Source organism: Leopardus geoffroyi, chromosome C1 (assembly GCF_018350155.1).
Source record: "Leopardus geoffroyi isolate Oge1 chromosome C1, O.geoffroyi_Oge1_pat1.0, whole genome shotgun sequence".
Lineage (NCBI taxonomy): Eukaryota > Metazoa > Chordata > Mammalia > Carnivora > Felidae > Leopardus > Leopardus geoffroyi.
This window is the reverse complement of record NC_059328.1, coordinates 83,962,149-83,977,731: the sequence shown is the minus strand read 5'-3', so window position 1 is coordinate 83,977,731 and position 15,583 is coordinate 83,962,149. Positions and strand designations below refer to the sequence as shown.

The 15,583-nt window shown below is 37.8% G+C and overlaps 1 long non-coding RNA gene across 1 annotated transcript; it reads left to right on the top strand.

Annotated features, from left to right (window-relative positions):
• Positions 1 to 893: 893 nt before the first annotated feature.
• Positions 894 to 10,089, top strand: LOC123598303. The gene is made up of 3 exons (XR_006712531.1): positions 894 to 1,101; positions 1,675 to 1,755; positions 9,594 to 10,089. It is a non-coding gene; the product is annotated as an uncharacterized LOC123598303 (long non-coding RNA).
• Positions 10,090 to 15,583: the final 5,494 nt, after the last annotated feature.

Genomic DNA, 15,583 nt, shown 5'->3' with positions numbered 1-15,583 from the left:
TTTTAAAAATAATACCGTGCAATTCATCATTCAGCTCTGCTTTTTTAGCTGAAGTTTTTAAAAGTACTGCAACATGAGAGATAGACTTAAAATAAAATGTAGTTTTATTACAGCCTTGGTCTGCAGTGATCAATGCAAGTATAAAATAAATTCTAATGTCTTGTCAAGAATAGCAGCTACAGTCAGGCAGCTTCACTAAACACATTAAATCTAATAAAATCACCCTCACGTACTCCTGACACTAGTAGTAATTAAAATAACTTGTTTCAAAAAAATTGGTCCTATACATGAATACTTATTGGCAATTATTTCTTAGTTCTTCAAACCAAAGATAACATAATTTGATTCTCACACAATTTTCTTGTAAATGCGGTTCATATTGGGTTTTATATGCAGCTTAAGACTGTTAATTGCCATTTTGAGCCTCACAGTAAAATAGAGTTCAATATGTCGCTTTTCTCAAGCATAGAGAAATGTTTGAGAAATGCTTGTCTTAGTCTAATGAACTGTGAATAATTTACATCCCGAGTCCTATTTTTCAGTATAAGTGGTTCTGACTTTTCTTAAAGCTTGTAAAGCCTAATCAACTTGTTACATTCATCTGATTAAAGAAATCTATGGCAAAGTAGAAAGATGAATCCAGTGCTTCTGAAAGGCTGCTTTGGTTGTTGTTTTGATTTTCTTAAGGCCACTTTTTCATTTGGATCTATTTTTCCTTTCCCTTTCTAGACCACGTATTATAAACTAAGGATTGTACTTTCCATATCTGTGAGAAAATATTATCTGACTTAGAATATTTTCAAAACCCCCTACCTCCTGGCAGGCACACTCGATAACTTCCTGAATTTACAGAGACCTAGCTGTTCTGTCAGAAGGAAAAAGGAGCTGTTTCAGGGTGCGAACATTTTTCATTTCTGAAAGAATCACAATTATGAGATGTGATTCCGGCTCTTTCGGAGCACGTGTGCTTAACAGAACTAGCCAAAGAGATCAAGACAGTGAATCTATATTCAACAACGACCCCTGAAAACAGCAGCTTTGTGTCACCGGCATGAGAGGGTGGTGCAGACATTTTATCTTGCCCAGGAGCTTGGAAAAGAAGTAAGCTAATTTCATATTTGCTATGTATTTGCTCAAGGATCATTTTTTTGCAAAGGCATCTTTTCAGAAGGACTTAGAAATATATTAGGGAATGTGTGAGTCCAAAGGAATTTTAGAGACAATTTGATTTTACTCATTTTGTGACAGAGGAAACTGAGATCCAGAGAAATTAAGGAACACATTTATTCTTTCATAACCATGCAGCAGAATGATTGATAACAGAACAAAGGGAAATCAGGATGTCGATTATTTAAAACCAGGAATGTGAAAAGAAGATGTGGGAAATATCAGTGAAGGGAACTGCGAACAGTGTTCTTTCTGAGACCATTTTACGCTATTGCTGCCAATACAAGAGATCTCTGCTTGAAGCTACTTGCCTGCCAGCTATGTGATTTCCTTATCCTCAATGTGAATGTGAAAGGGCTTATATGTAGTAGAAAATGAAGGGGAGGGGAGAAAGAAAATACTTTATTTGCATTTCGAACCTGCTCAAATATTGAAAATCCATGAAGCTAAAAGGCAGAAGGGAGTCCCACTGTGTTTGCATATGTAATGCAATATATATTGTTCCAGGGCAAACCGTTAATTAGAATACGTCAGAAGAATCAGCAGACAAAGCAAGAATGTGGATATCAACCACCCAAAAAGGCCAAGGTATGGAAACTAAAACGGAGACACTGACAAGAAAGATGAGGGAATACTGGAGTCAAGTTTGGCAGTAACTGAGCAACCAGGAGAAGGTAGGCCAGGAGGCTAAAACAAGATAAGTGATGACTTACGTGTTGTAGGAAATCAGAATCTAGGTACAAATGAGCAAAATATATAATCAGGAGCTAGCAATCTTTTTCTGTAAATGGCTAGATGATAAATATTTGGGACTTTGAAGGTTATATAGTTATATCCTCCACTTTGTCAGCCATATACAATATATAAAATGGGCATAGCTGTATTCTAATAAAATTTTATTTATAAAAAGAAGCACCAGGTAGATTTGGCCAACAGACTATAATTTGTCTATGCTTGTTTTAGATAGAAAGGTGGGTCTAGATAGATATAGATAGATAGATAGATAGATAGATAGATAAGAGAGAGAGAGTTAGTGATGTAAATTCTTTTTCCTCTATAAGCAACACACCTACCTATTTCTGAGTTGTATCTAAATACAATCTAAGAATGATGGAGGAATATAGACTCCTATTAAAAATAAAGAACACATGTTTGCTCCAAATAAACTCCATACCATGGCCAGAAAAACGTTAAAAATATAAATCAGAACCTATGATTAAAACCCTTCCATGGTTTCCCATTACAAGCAGAATAAAACTCAAAGTTTAGGACCATGTCTAACTCTCAGATTTCACATTTTACCATTCTCTCCCTTATTCACTACACTTTAACCAAACTGGCCTTTTGATTTTTTTTTGAGCACTAAAATTGACACCAAAGTCATTTAACAAACTATCATCACTGCACGAAACCCACCTCTTCATATATTGGTACGATTAGCTTCATTTCAATATTCAGGTCATCAGAGACACCTTCCTTTTTTCCCTTTCTTCATAGCACACTCATTAGTGTTGGAATTTACTTTATTCATGTACTTGTTTATTTTCTATCTCCCTCACTAGAATAAAACTTCTATAAGGAAAATAAATATGTCTGTGATAGTCCTCACTACATTTTCTAGGACTCACAGAAGTGACTAACACATGGCAGATGTTCATTAAATATTTTTAAGTGAATGAATAAATGAATGAACCTTATGGAACTTTTTCATACATCTTCTTTTGTGTTGCTCAGAACAGCCTTGCAAGGTATTGTATTACTGCCACATAATAAAACAAGCTGTCATAGAAGTTATATGGTTTGTCCACATTTACTGAGCTATAAAATGGCATAACTATAACTTTAAGTTCAATGTTTGTCTCTGAACCCAGTTTATTTAACATTTGTTATCTATCAAAAACTCTATTAACATTTTAAAAATATTAGCTCTTTGTAAAGCCTCTGTACCATAAATACTACTATTATCATTTTATAGGTGGGAAAAGTGAGGTACAGGAGAGGTCATATAACTGCACAAAGTCTCATGAAAAGCCAGTGGCACAGCTTGGATTCAAACCCAAGTATTAGGGCTCTAGAGTCCTTGTTCTTAACCAGTACCTCATGCTGTATTTATAAGACGTAACCTGTCCACGAGACTCTTGGATTTGAACAATCAGAAACATTATTTGCTTCCTCAAATTAGTGACTTAAAATAGCACCAACTTATTCTTTTACACTTCTGGAGATCAGCAATCTGGAATAAATCTTATGGGACTAAAATAAGGGGTCAGCAAGACTAGTTCCGTTTGGAATCCCCAGGATCGAATTAATTCCACTGTCTCTTCTAGCATCTAGAGGCCCAGTGTATCTCTTGGCTTGTGGTCCCTCCCTTTATCTTCAAAATTGGTGGATAGTAATTTCTGTTTTTGACACTGACCCTTCTACATCCCTCTTATAAGGACTTTCCTGATTTTATTAGGCCCACCTTGATAATCCAAGATAAACTGCTCTTTTTAATAAATCACATCTGCCAAGTGTCATTCACCTTCTGAGGTAACATTAATAGGTTCTGGAGATTCGATTGTGAAGATCTTTGGAAGACTACGGCAAATAATATCTATCCAATTGCTCAATATCAGGTATTTTAACCATTTAACCAAGTATAAGTGGGATAAAAGTCAATCAGTAATATTGTTACTGCCCAAGTATCAGCTCAGTAATGTCTACCCCGACTGACTCCTTATTCTAAATTGCCATCCCTGTATCCATTACCTGCATCTCATTTTCAATCTGCTCTAATTTTTCCCACAGCACTGCCACCATTAACCACTATAAGATCTATTGTGTCTCTTCATCTAGAACATAAACTCTGTGAAGGAATGAGTTTTGATGGATTCGTTCACAGATATACTCCATCCCTATGCCTTAAAAAGTATCTAGGACTTGGAGCACCTGGGTGGTTCAGTTGGTTGAGTGTCCAACTGTTGATTTCAGCCAGGTCAAGCCCCTTGTGGGTTCAAGCCCCGTGTCGGGCTCTGTGCTGACTATGCAGAGCCTGCTTAGGATTTCCTCTCCCCCTCTCTCTGCCTCTCTCTCTAAATAAATAAATAAATAGATAAATAAACTTAAAAAAAATATCTAGTGCATAATAGGCACTCAATAACTGTTTGGTAAATAACAAATCTACAAATAAACATCAGCACACAGATCAGTCTCTGAGACAGTAGGGTAAGATTGATAAAATAATAGCTTTGTTTCAATTAGTTTTTACTTGACTCTTTAAAAAATAATTTATGTGGATGCTTCCACTACAATTGTATGGTCTTACTATTAAACCCTTTGTGAGGGCAAAAACAAGCAATCTAATGTTATAATAATACATTTAGGGGATAACATAATATCTGGCACATAACAGTCACTCAATAAAATTTTCTAAATAACTGAATAGATCACAGATTTGGGTACACAAAGAGTTAACTCATTTGCTATGTTCATAGTTAAAAATGAATCTTGGGGTGCTTGGGTGGCTCAGTCAGTTAAACATCTGGCTCCTGATTTCAGCTCAGGTCATGATCTCAGTTTATGGGTTCAAGCTCCACACTGAGCTCTGCACTGGCAGTACAGAGCCTGCTTGGGATTTTCTCTCTCTCCCTCTCTCTCTGCCCCTCCCATGCTCTCTCTCTCTCGAAATAAATAAAATAAACTTAAGAAAATAAAAATGGGGGCGCCTGGTGGCTCAGTCGGTTAAGCAACCGACTACAGCTCAGGTCATGATCTCACGTTTCATGAGTTCAAGCCCCATGACGGGCTCTGTGCTGACAGCTCAGAGTATGGAGCCTGTTTCAATTTTGTGTCTCCCTCTCTCTCTCTGCCCCTCTCCTGCTTGCACTCTCTGTCTCTCTCAAAAATAAACATTAAAAAATCATTTAAAAAGTTATAAAAATGAATCTTTTAGTATGCTAAAAAAAAGATTATGCTTATTGATTATACCAGAATTCTAACAGTATATTTTAATACTGTCTTTAAATATATACATCCTCTATTGTTTGTAGTGCAAACTGTGTGTTATTGTATGTGTGTGAGAGAGAAAGAGAGACAGAGAAAGAGTTGGAATATCACTATAATGAAATGGAACTGTTTTCATTAAAAAAATTCAAATAGATTTTAGTTCACTTTTTTTGGTACCAGAACTTCTGAGCTATTTTGACAAAAGCAAATGGGAGTCTGGAGCCCATCTACTTAACGTCAGGACTTAGAACAATCAGTTACTTTGTTATAAGCAAATATAAAAAAGACTATACTGATTCCTTTGACCACATCATGATCAAGATAAAGCTTTAAGCTGATGGATCACTGAGATGAGAGTTAACACTGGACTATATTGCTATGTGCAAATTATCTAAAAGTCTGAAATGAGGCAGATTTTATTTAGTCGAGATCATCTCAAGAATTTTTTTCTTTGTTTTTTAAGTTTATTTATTTTGAGAGAGAGAGAACACGAGAATGTGAGGAGGGGAGGAGCAGAGAAAGAGGGAGAGAGAGAATCCCAAGCAGGCTCCATGCTGTCAGTGCAGAGCCCCATGTGGGGTTCAACTCACAAAACCATGAGATCATGACCCGAGCCAAAATCCAGAAGCAGGCACTTAACCAACTGTACTACCTGGGCACCCGTTTTTCTTTTACAGTTTCTAATTCAGTCAGCCATTTCCATATGAACAGATAGTAGAATTAATTTTGACCTATATCACTAGATCATCTTTATGACCTGAAGAACATAAATATTTGCACTATTGCTTGAATTTAACTTTAAAAAAAATTAAATGTTTATTTATTCATTTTGAGAGAGAGAGAGTGAGAAAGCAAGCAGGGGAGGGGCAGGGAGAAGGCGAGAGAATTCGAAGCAGGCTCTGTGCTGATAGCACAGAGCCCACGAGGAGCTCAAACTCACGGACCATGAGATCATGACCCGAGCCAAAATCAAGAGTCAGATGCTTAACTGACTGATCCACCCACACCCATGAACTGTGAGATCACAACCTGAGCCAAAATCAAGCGTCGGATACATAACAGACTGAGCCACCCACCCCCACCCCCCTGTATTTAACTTTTAGACGAGCGTTCTAGGCTGTATAGGATATAGTAGTTTGAGAGTTAACTGTTCCATCCTCCTCTAGAGTAGTTCACTTTTTGTCACTTGTGTGGGTGTCTATGAGTAACTCACATGATGCACTCCCTGCATTTGAGAGTTCTCCTTAGTCCTAACTGAAATACCTATTCAAATACATCTTGTTTTATTTTCTTTTGCTTTTAAAATGTTAGCTCTTTCTGTGGACAGTAGTTCTTCTTCCATTTGAATTTACTAGATCACTTCATAGTTTAACTGTGGTACATAACTCTTTTGAAATTGTCCTTTAAAAAGCAAAGACCCTAACTTTCCAGAAAGCCTTTTATGATTAATGTGAAATGGCTATCTGCCGGTACAGGAGCCTCACAAGGCTCTCTGTCAGAGTGCCAAACCGTAGTTAGAAGTGCCCTGAACACTCCTGTGAATGCAGAATTGAAATTACCTTGCATAATCATTGCATTGACATGTCTTCATTTCAGATCAGATAAAGTGTCAATTCTATTTAAATAAACCTCACCCTCACAGAGGCTAGAACTGTCCTTCACTCCTCCATTCCTCCCCTATCTTTTTTTTTAATTGAAACCACCACAAAGCTGGAATTGTGAATGTTTTACTTGAATGTTTTAAAGTAAAAGTTGAGTTGGCAGTGATGTTAAAATTTATTGGCCCACTTCAGTAAAAAAACAAAATCTACAGATGGACTTATAATATTTCACTTTTATTCTTATTCTACATAGCTGGACTCCTGCTTAAGTAGGAGGTGTGGAAATTAATTATTTTCCTCCCATGTGTACCATCCTCTTGTGGCTTCTGTCACAGATCAGTACACTGTGGGGTTTTATAATCAGAATTCTGCCTCCAAGGATGCCTCGTTAAGTGAATAATATCACCAAATCTTACTTGGCGACTGGCTCATTTGAGTCATGTGACTGGCTGGCCCTCTCTTCAGTATTGAGGTAGGGTAAGGGCAGCCTCTCATTAGTTATATTTACAAGGTAGCAGAGCTCAAAATGCAGAAAGAGAACACAGAAATTTCAAGCCTAAGAGACCTGAAAGTACATGTAACTAGTCTCTTCATTTTCAATGAAGAAAATTACTCTGGAGAGTTTTAGAGCATTGTCTAGGATCCCATGGGTACTTTGAGGCAAGGCTTTCCAACTACACTGTGCTGTGTCACTGTCTTTACCCTATGAAACAGAATCCCCGCAGCAGCAAAGGAGACCTACTATTAAGACACGTGTGTATGCATTAGATGTCATTTCAGAAATCTAACCACGTCACTCTATGTCTTAAAATCATTTTATGGCCTCCTCTCATTGCCTTCAGCATAAAGTACAAAGCTGGACATTGATGTCCCTTTACAATCTGCCTTTTGACTTATGGTTTCCTGTGTTAAGACCACCTCACAGGCACCCTTATTAGCATTTCACTAAATATACCATGTCCTAACTCATATCCCCCTTCTTGAAAATAAAACTTATTGCCTCTACCTGGAGTTCTCTTTAGTCAGAGATAACCAGCTAATGACACTGTCCTTCATGAACAGAGCATTACTTTCTTGGAAGAATTTCCTAAGCCTCGATAGGCCATTTAGGGCTGCTTCTCCATGCTTTTCCCATAATACCTATTTTATATCTCTCATAACACTCTACCATTTCTGGAATCCTCCATCGATATGAGCACCATGATCACAGAGACTTTAACTTTTTCATTTCTGTATTCCCAGTGCTCAGCATAGTGTCTGACCCTGGTAGGCATGCAATAGATGTTTGTTGAATGAACAGATGAAAATAAACATGTGTTTAATTGATGATCACACACCTCTCTCCTCCCCATTTTATCTTCATTTCCACCTCTGTGCTTATGGCCATCACTACTTAGAGTTCTACCATCTTTTTTTCTTTCAGGCAGATGAGCACGTTATTCCTAATAATAAAATAATTCCCAGCAACTCTTTAATTGCTTTCATTTTCAACCATAATTCCCAGGGGTACATAATAAAGACTAAGACCTTATGCAACACAAAGCAAAGTGGGGATTTGGCCACTTGACCATTAACTAAATCAGTGTAGATAACCAACTCGAATAATTTAATTTCTGCAGTAGAGGACATAAGTGACTTTATTTGACATCATATTTCATATTTATGTTTCGTGGAGAAACATGAAATATGTGGAAATCATGTGGATACTCAGATAGCTCAGATTAAGCTCTCCTTCTGTTATGTTTTCATAGATCAAATCAATGAGATGTATGTTGAACTTTCACTTCGTTTTTTGTGGATTCATTGTCTAAATGGGTAGTCTTTTTCCTGAAGGCTCATCACTGGGAAGAAGATATAAAATATGCCTCAGAGGAAAGGAGTCTTGCTATGATACTGGGGAAAAAATATAAAAAATAAACAAAACAAAGCAAGAACAAAAAACAACTGGATTTAGAACAGACTGACTAGCTCCAACCCAAATTATCATGTGACAAGGTGTGAAACCACAGATAATATTAAAACATTCTACTTAGCTAATCAGATGAAGTATGATAAAATTTTGTATATGTAATATCATGTTTTTAAAAGAGAATTAAATTTTAGGCTATTTTCTAAGTCCATTAATTTCTAGAATTAGAAAACTTCACTAATGGGAATATAGCAGACCTAAATAGAATTCCCTACGTAAGTAGTTTTAAATGCATAGTTCTTTTTTAAATGGTCACATAAAAGTTCAATTTATAATAATATTTTGAGACAACTGGTTACTGTTGTTAAACTATTCAAATGTAGTGCTTTGTAATGATTCATTCCCAGAATGCCATACCCTGAATGACAAATGCTTAGAAAAATAAAATACAAAGAAAATTAAAAGATAAACTATTATATAGACCTTTTTGTGAGAAATGTATTACAGATTGGTAAAGAAAACTAACGTTAGCGTAGTTAACTTGGCCAGTGAGAATAGACACAGGGGTGTATGCGTTTTGTGAATCTGCAGAACCAAAAGCAAACCATAGCACCAGGAAACACTAAAACAAATATATCACACAAAGTACTTGCATTTTTAAGACATACATTCTCTGTCAGTTTCTAAGATATCCATTTCTTTTTTTCTCAATATCTATTATGATATATCTTGCAAACTGAGAAGATGGCAGTTTGAGAATACATGATGATTTCCTTCCATGTAGGAGATAAAGAGAGCCACCGACAAAGGGTTTTCTGTAGACTGGGGACTGTAGCCAGTTATTCAAGAAAGCTCTTCTTCCTCCTTGAAGTAGTACTTAATGAACCGGGAAAATCAAGAAGCTGGGTGTCTTAATGCTCTTTTCACAGAACCCTGGACGATAATCTCGAACTCTCCAGACTAATTTTCTTCCCAAGGCCTTGTAGAATGTTTCCCACCGAAAGGTAAGAAATTATTGAAGAACGAATAATATCTGATATTCAAGGTCAGAGACATTTACAAACTGTCCCCAAATTCAAGCATATTTTTCTACAGAACTTTTCTAAATTCACTCTGCAGCTCACTAACAGAAAAGTGTGGAAAGAAGAGCATTCCCAGGCCGGGGTAGATATGGGGGGACATGTGGGGAGGAGAAGACATCATAGTCCATGATCTGCTAGGAGTAATGTTGTTGACTCTAAGAATGGCACCATATTATTTTGACTATCAAATGAGATAAAGTATAATATTCTTTGTAAACTATTATGATGCTACTAGCTTCATGTATTAAAATTAGCAGTCATTGAGAGTGATCTTTGTAATTTTTGTTTCTTGCATTTTTCCTGCCACTATTATTTTTTTAAGCTTATTTATTTATTTTTGAGAGAGAGAGAGAGAGACCAAGCACACGAGCTGGGGAGGGACAGAGAGAGAGAGAGAGGGAGACACAGATGAAGCAGGCTCCAGTCTCCAAGCTGTCAGCACAGAGTCCAATGTGGGGCTCAAACCCACAAACCACGAGATCATGACTTGAGTTGAAGTCGGATGCTTAACCGACAGAGCCACCCAGATGCTCTCCTGCCACTATTCTTAAAATATATTTAGTTTCTCCAGGATGTCTTGTGAGTATAAAAATTTTACTGTTTCTTCCTTTAACTTTCTTCACAGAACCTAGAGAATGTTTATTCACTCAGCATTTCTTGGTGAATGATAAGTAGTTCAACAGGTGTTATGAAAATTCACTGATATTTGGAAGCTCTCTGACCCATGCTAATCACAGGCTTCCTAACTTTCTTTTATCAGATGCTTAGAGTAAACCAAATCTGATTGTTCAGTGAAAAATTTCATTCAATCAATCAATCGACGCAATTTTTTTTTGTATGAAAAGAACACATATTTACTGTTGTGACAAAGACTGCAGTTGTGAAGCATGCTAACATCACAGAAATTTCCACAGAATTTATTATTTTTTGTATTGTCATTATTATTTCAGGTATCATTCCAAGACATCACACTGTAATGAGCTATGGGGTTTGTGATGGATGACATCATTTCTTTATATTCTGATGGCTGGAATAGCCCAACTGTTCCCAATTCTGTGTCTGCACTCTTTCAGCTTTTAGAGAGGTGTCTTTTTCAGCTAGCAATAACATAAGGCTCTGCCTCTAGAGTAACAACGATAGCATGTCAAGGAGGGAAATAGGCTTCGTTGTACCTGTGGTTTGATGTAATGGTTGTTAGGCACGGATCCACAGAGAGAAATTTCACATAGCTCAGAGATATTCAACATCTGCCATAAGCCTTGACCCTATTCTACAACAGTGTCTATAAGCTATGGGGGGAACATGTTATTGAAGGATGTCTGATTCCAAGAACCATCACAGCTGTCACTGGGGTTTATTCTATCCACTGGCTGATATGCTTATCATAAAACCACAAACCTTGTATCGACTTGTGTTCAGATCTTGACTGTTCCCATTATACAAGAAAGAGTTAGAAAATAAACACTTGTAGCAGTTTCAGCTTAATGCTTTTTGGAATTGTGTCGGCTAGACAGCAAATCAAATATTCCCCCTCCTTCCCCCTCCTTTTCTACTCTTCCATTAAAACAAACACATAAAAATCAAATAAAGCATCAGATCACAGATCTTTGTGGTCACACTGCTAATGCTTGGAACTTGAAAATTGGACCTGAGAAACAGATGTGGTTCAGCTAGTAGAGATATGTAAATCAGCACAAGCTCTGGGCTAAGAAGAAGAACAACAACAAAAATCAGGTCAGGTCTGGAAGAAATCATGCTCTTTGAAAGTAAGAGTTTAAGCAACATTGTGCCTCACAGTCTCAAGTGCTATTCTATCGATATTTATGGCTATTAGGTACACTATCATGAAGATGCAGAACATGAAAGCAGAGAGACAGAGAATAGAAATATTTTTCAACTTATCTACTAGGTTGTTCATCTTATCTGAGAAGTAGTTTTTGGTTTCTGGTACCCCCATGTCCGAATAGCCATCAGTAGTTCTTATATAATTACTGTGGTCATTTCACTGCCTCAAAGTGCCAAGACTGTGATTCTTAGGAACATCACCTCTGTTTCTGTTTAACTAGCCACAGCAATCCCCAGAACCATGCAGGGTCCTTTTTTCACCCTCTTTGATGTACACTTAGCACAGTGTTAAGTAATGGAATTAAATACAAAAAAGTATTTCATAACAGTGAGTTAGGTGGAAGTTGTTAGACAAGGCAATTAGTCTCTTGTGCCATTGCTTGCACCTGACTGCCAGTAGTTAGGGTGTCCTTCACCTCACTCACAGTGTCTACACATGAGAGAAATGATCTGGCTTTGAGACTGTTCCCTGATATTCTTCACTATAGTGCTCTTTGATATTTATACTCTTTATTGTACTACTCTAAGTCATCCTGGGTATATATTCCAGTTTTCTCGGCTTTCTGGGGCCTTGAAGCTGCTTTGGGATTGCCTTAGCTGTGACTACTCTCTTCACTACATGGATCCTGCACACAGTATAGACTTCACAGCGCGAAAGGAGAACACCTGAATTCCTGCAGCTCATTCTCTTCTCTATGCCAATAGCTTAGCATTGAATGTTTTTTTGGTTGGTTGTCTTTTTGTTGTTTGCTCTTTTAGCCAAGGAGGAAAACATGTTTGGCCTCCGAGGAGTCACAAAACAAACCAGAAACAAACAAACAAAAAGAACAGATCTCCATTTCTCTGGTCTTACTGTATCTTACCATAGAATCTACACTCATTACCAGTCACCACTGAGTTAGCACTGCCTTCTTTTATACCTAATGGTACATTTCTCTGGAAGTGTACCATCTTTGGAAGTACTGGTTGTCATATCTCCTGTGCTTTCATACTCAAGATTCTCTAAAATGCTAAATAATCAGCATTAAAAATGTTATTTAAAAACATTTGCTGACTCCCCTTGCCACTGAGCAGGTACTCCTGCTTGTCCTAATGCTCCCAAGATCCCTCGAGCTCCTCTGTGAGATTGCTGTGTGTCCTAGCCTGACAAGTAACTCACAACAGAAACACTGTAGTGGTAAGGGCTCCCATATAAACAGCTTTGTTTCCAAACTCCAAGTTGGTCTATAAAAACAATGCTTTATTACTATGGCTATAACAGCCATAGTTTCTTCTGCTTAACTCTTATTTACAACATACAAAAAAGTTCTCTTCTGGGTTTGAACTGCCCATGGATTCCCTGAATATCCCCACGCAGATCACCATGGATCCACTGCTAACCATGAATGATCCTGATGCCATCTGTGCATGCTAGAGGCCCGGATCATGTGGCAGAATTATCCAGAGAACCATATTAAACTGTTTATTCTCATCTCCTACCACAAACTTACTGAATTAGGATGGTCACGGCAGTGCTAAGGGAAACAATTCTCAGATGAGAAAATTGTTAACATTTAAAAATATCTTTTATTTGAAAAAAAATTTTTTTACGTTTCTTTATTTTTGAGACAGAGAGAGACAGAGCATGAACGGGGGAGGGTCACAGAGAGAGGGAGACACAGAATCTGAAATAGGCTCCAGGCTCTGAGCTGTCAGCACAGAGCCCGATGCGGGGCTCGAACTCACGGACCGCGAGATCATGACCTGAGCCGAAGTTGGTCGCCCAACCGACTGAGCCACCCAGGCGCCCCTAAAAGATCTTTTAAACAAGTTCCCTCTCCAGCCAGCCCAGCCTGAGTCTGCCGATATGCTGATATGAGGACCACCATTTATTTTTTTTTCAACGTTTTTATTTATTTTTTGGGGGACAGAGAGAGACAGAGCATGAACGGGGGAGGGGCAGAGAGAGAGGGAGACACAGAATCGGAAACAGGCTCCAGGCTCTGAGCCATCAGCCCAGAGCCCGACGCGGGGCTCGAACGAGGACCACCATTTAAACTGCACTTACCCTGTTTGAAAGACAAGGAACCTGTGTAGGACAAGATGTCAGTCCTTTGGTAAAGCCAAGGGAGCTTATTGCTGTGCTTCCTGTTCATTTTGTAGGACTTTACTCTGTCAAGAAAGGAGATTTTATATGTTTGCTAAGGATATAGTAGATGGTAATTACACCCATAAATTCATTTTGTGATGATTTTCCTGTTATTTCTCTGGTCACAGAAATTAGCAATCCGTTTTGTTTTCTAAGTATCAGAGGATCATTTATTCAGTATAAGTGATTATTTGCCAGGAGCTTACTCTATACCAGGCACTCTAAAGGTGTTCTGCTTCTCCTGCTGAACACTGACTGATATATACATTGTCATGTATGATTGAGAATTAGTGATACAAGTAAATCCCAAAGCAAAAATAATTGGAATATTTGAATGAAATGTGAAGACGTTCTTGATATTATCAAATTAGCGAAGTACAAATATTTATTTTATAAAAATGAAAATAATACAATAAATCCTTCATTGTAACAGGTCTATTGCAGTTGTCTGACCCTACATATGCAGGGTGTGGTCCCCTAGAGAACTGTATAAAGGTTGAGAGCTCACTTCAAGAGGGAGAGACACCAGTAATACACAAAGGAACCAATCACAGTGACTATACAGGAAATGACCCCAGCAGGAAAAGAAAAAGTTTGGCTTTATTTAGACCCAAAGAATTCACCAATCTACACTCAGGCCACTGAGCAGAAGAAGCGCTTGCCAGTCTGAGAAGAAATTCCTAAGCTTCCATGCAAAATACCACATGGTACCTGTGGATGTGATACAACATCTGGGAGGAGTAATATAACATGGAAGCTTCGCTGAGGCCTGGAGACGAAAAGTATTAAAAATGTACTCAGCAAAAAATATACTGGAGCATAAAATTATTCACCAGCAAAGGGGAAATGACATTCTCAGAGCCAGATTTCTAGTAGAAAGGATCCCAACAAAAGGAAACAGGTCAGTGGACCTGCTGGAATGGCAACACACCTGGGTAAAAGAATTACATGGCCCATACCTGTGGTTCCCAACCTTGCCTATGTACTCTGTCACTGAAGCATATTCATAAAATAGTCTGGGATGACTTTAAACCATAGTGCTTGCTTTTGTTTGTATAATCTTTGCAGCTACTTCTCCATTCTTTTGCTAAAATTTCAGCTTGATAGATTGTTTCTAATATGCTTACTATTTATAATGGAAGCCAATCTCCTGTACTGGCAGAAGGAGCAGCTGACCAGGTCTGCATGTAGAGGAGAGATACTGTCCTTAGTTTCACTTCTTCTAAATGGAGATTCCAGCACAGTGACTAAAGATGAATTCCTTGACGGCATGGGCTCTATCAAGTTATTGGCTTGTCTTTTGGACTCTACACTTCTACCCTTAATGGTGTGCCTGTGGCTGGTGTTCAACTCCAGCTCCCATCGGGCCCCTGGAAGGATGCTGAACACATAGGAGCATAGTGTGTTATTCAAATGTTCATTTGTAGAATGAACCAATGAAGAATCTTGGCAGCCTAGAAAGAATACTGAAAATTTTAGATGCTTCAGCCAATGTGAGCTATATGTAATGGTCTTAGCCAAATATATTTATCAAACACTTGGAACTCTGATTTAATACCCAAAATTCTATTGAGTTCCTGAGGTGCAACAAATTATAAATCAAGACACTTGGCATGTTTTCTTGGCTGAGTGGGCAAATATTTACCCAAAAAAGCCAGGAAATCACTGTCTTAGTTTTTTGATCCATGAAATGGGGATAATGTCAGCCTCATGTGGTTGTTGCTATGGTTGGCCAAGACACTCTATGTGAAAATGCTATTAAAAGTACTAACAACTATATAAACATTAGAGTTGTTGTCTTATATTACAAATGCCAGATACTGAATTGATTATTTGCTTCTCTGTGTCTCCTACATTTTTACAT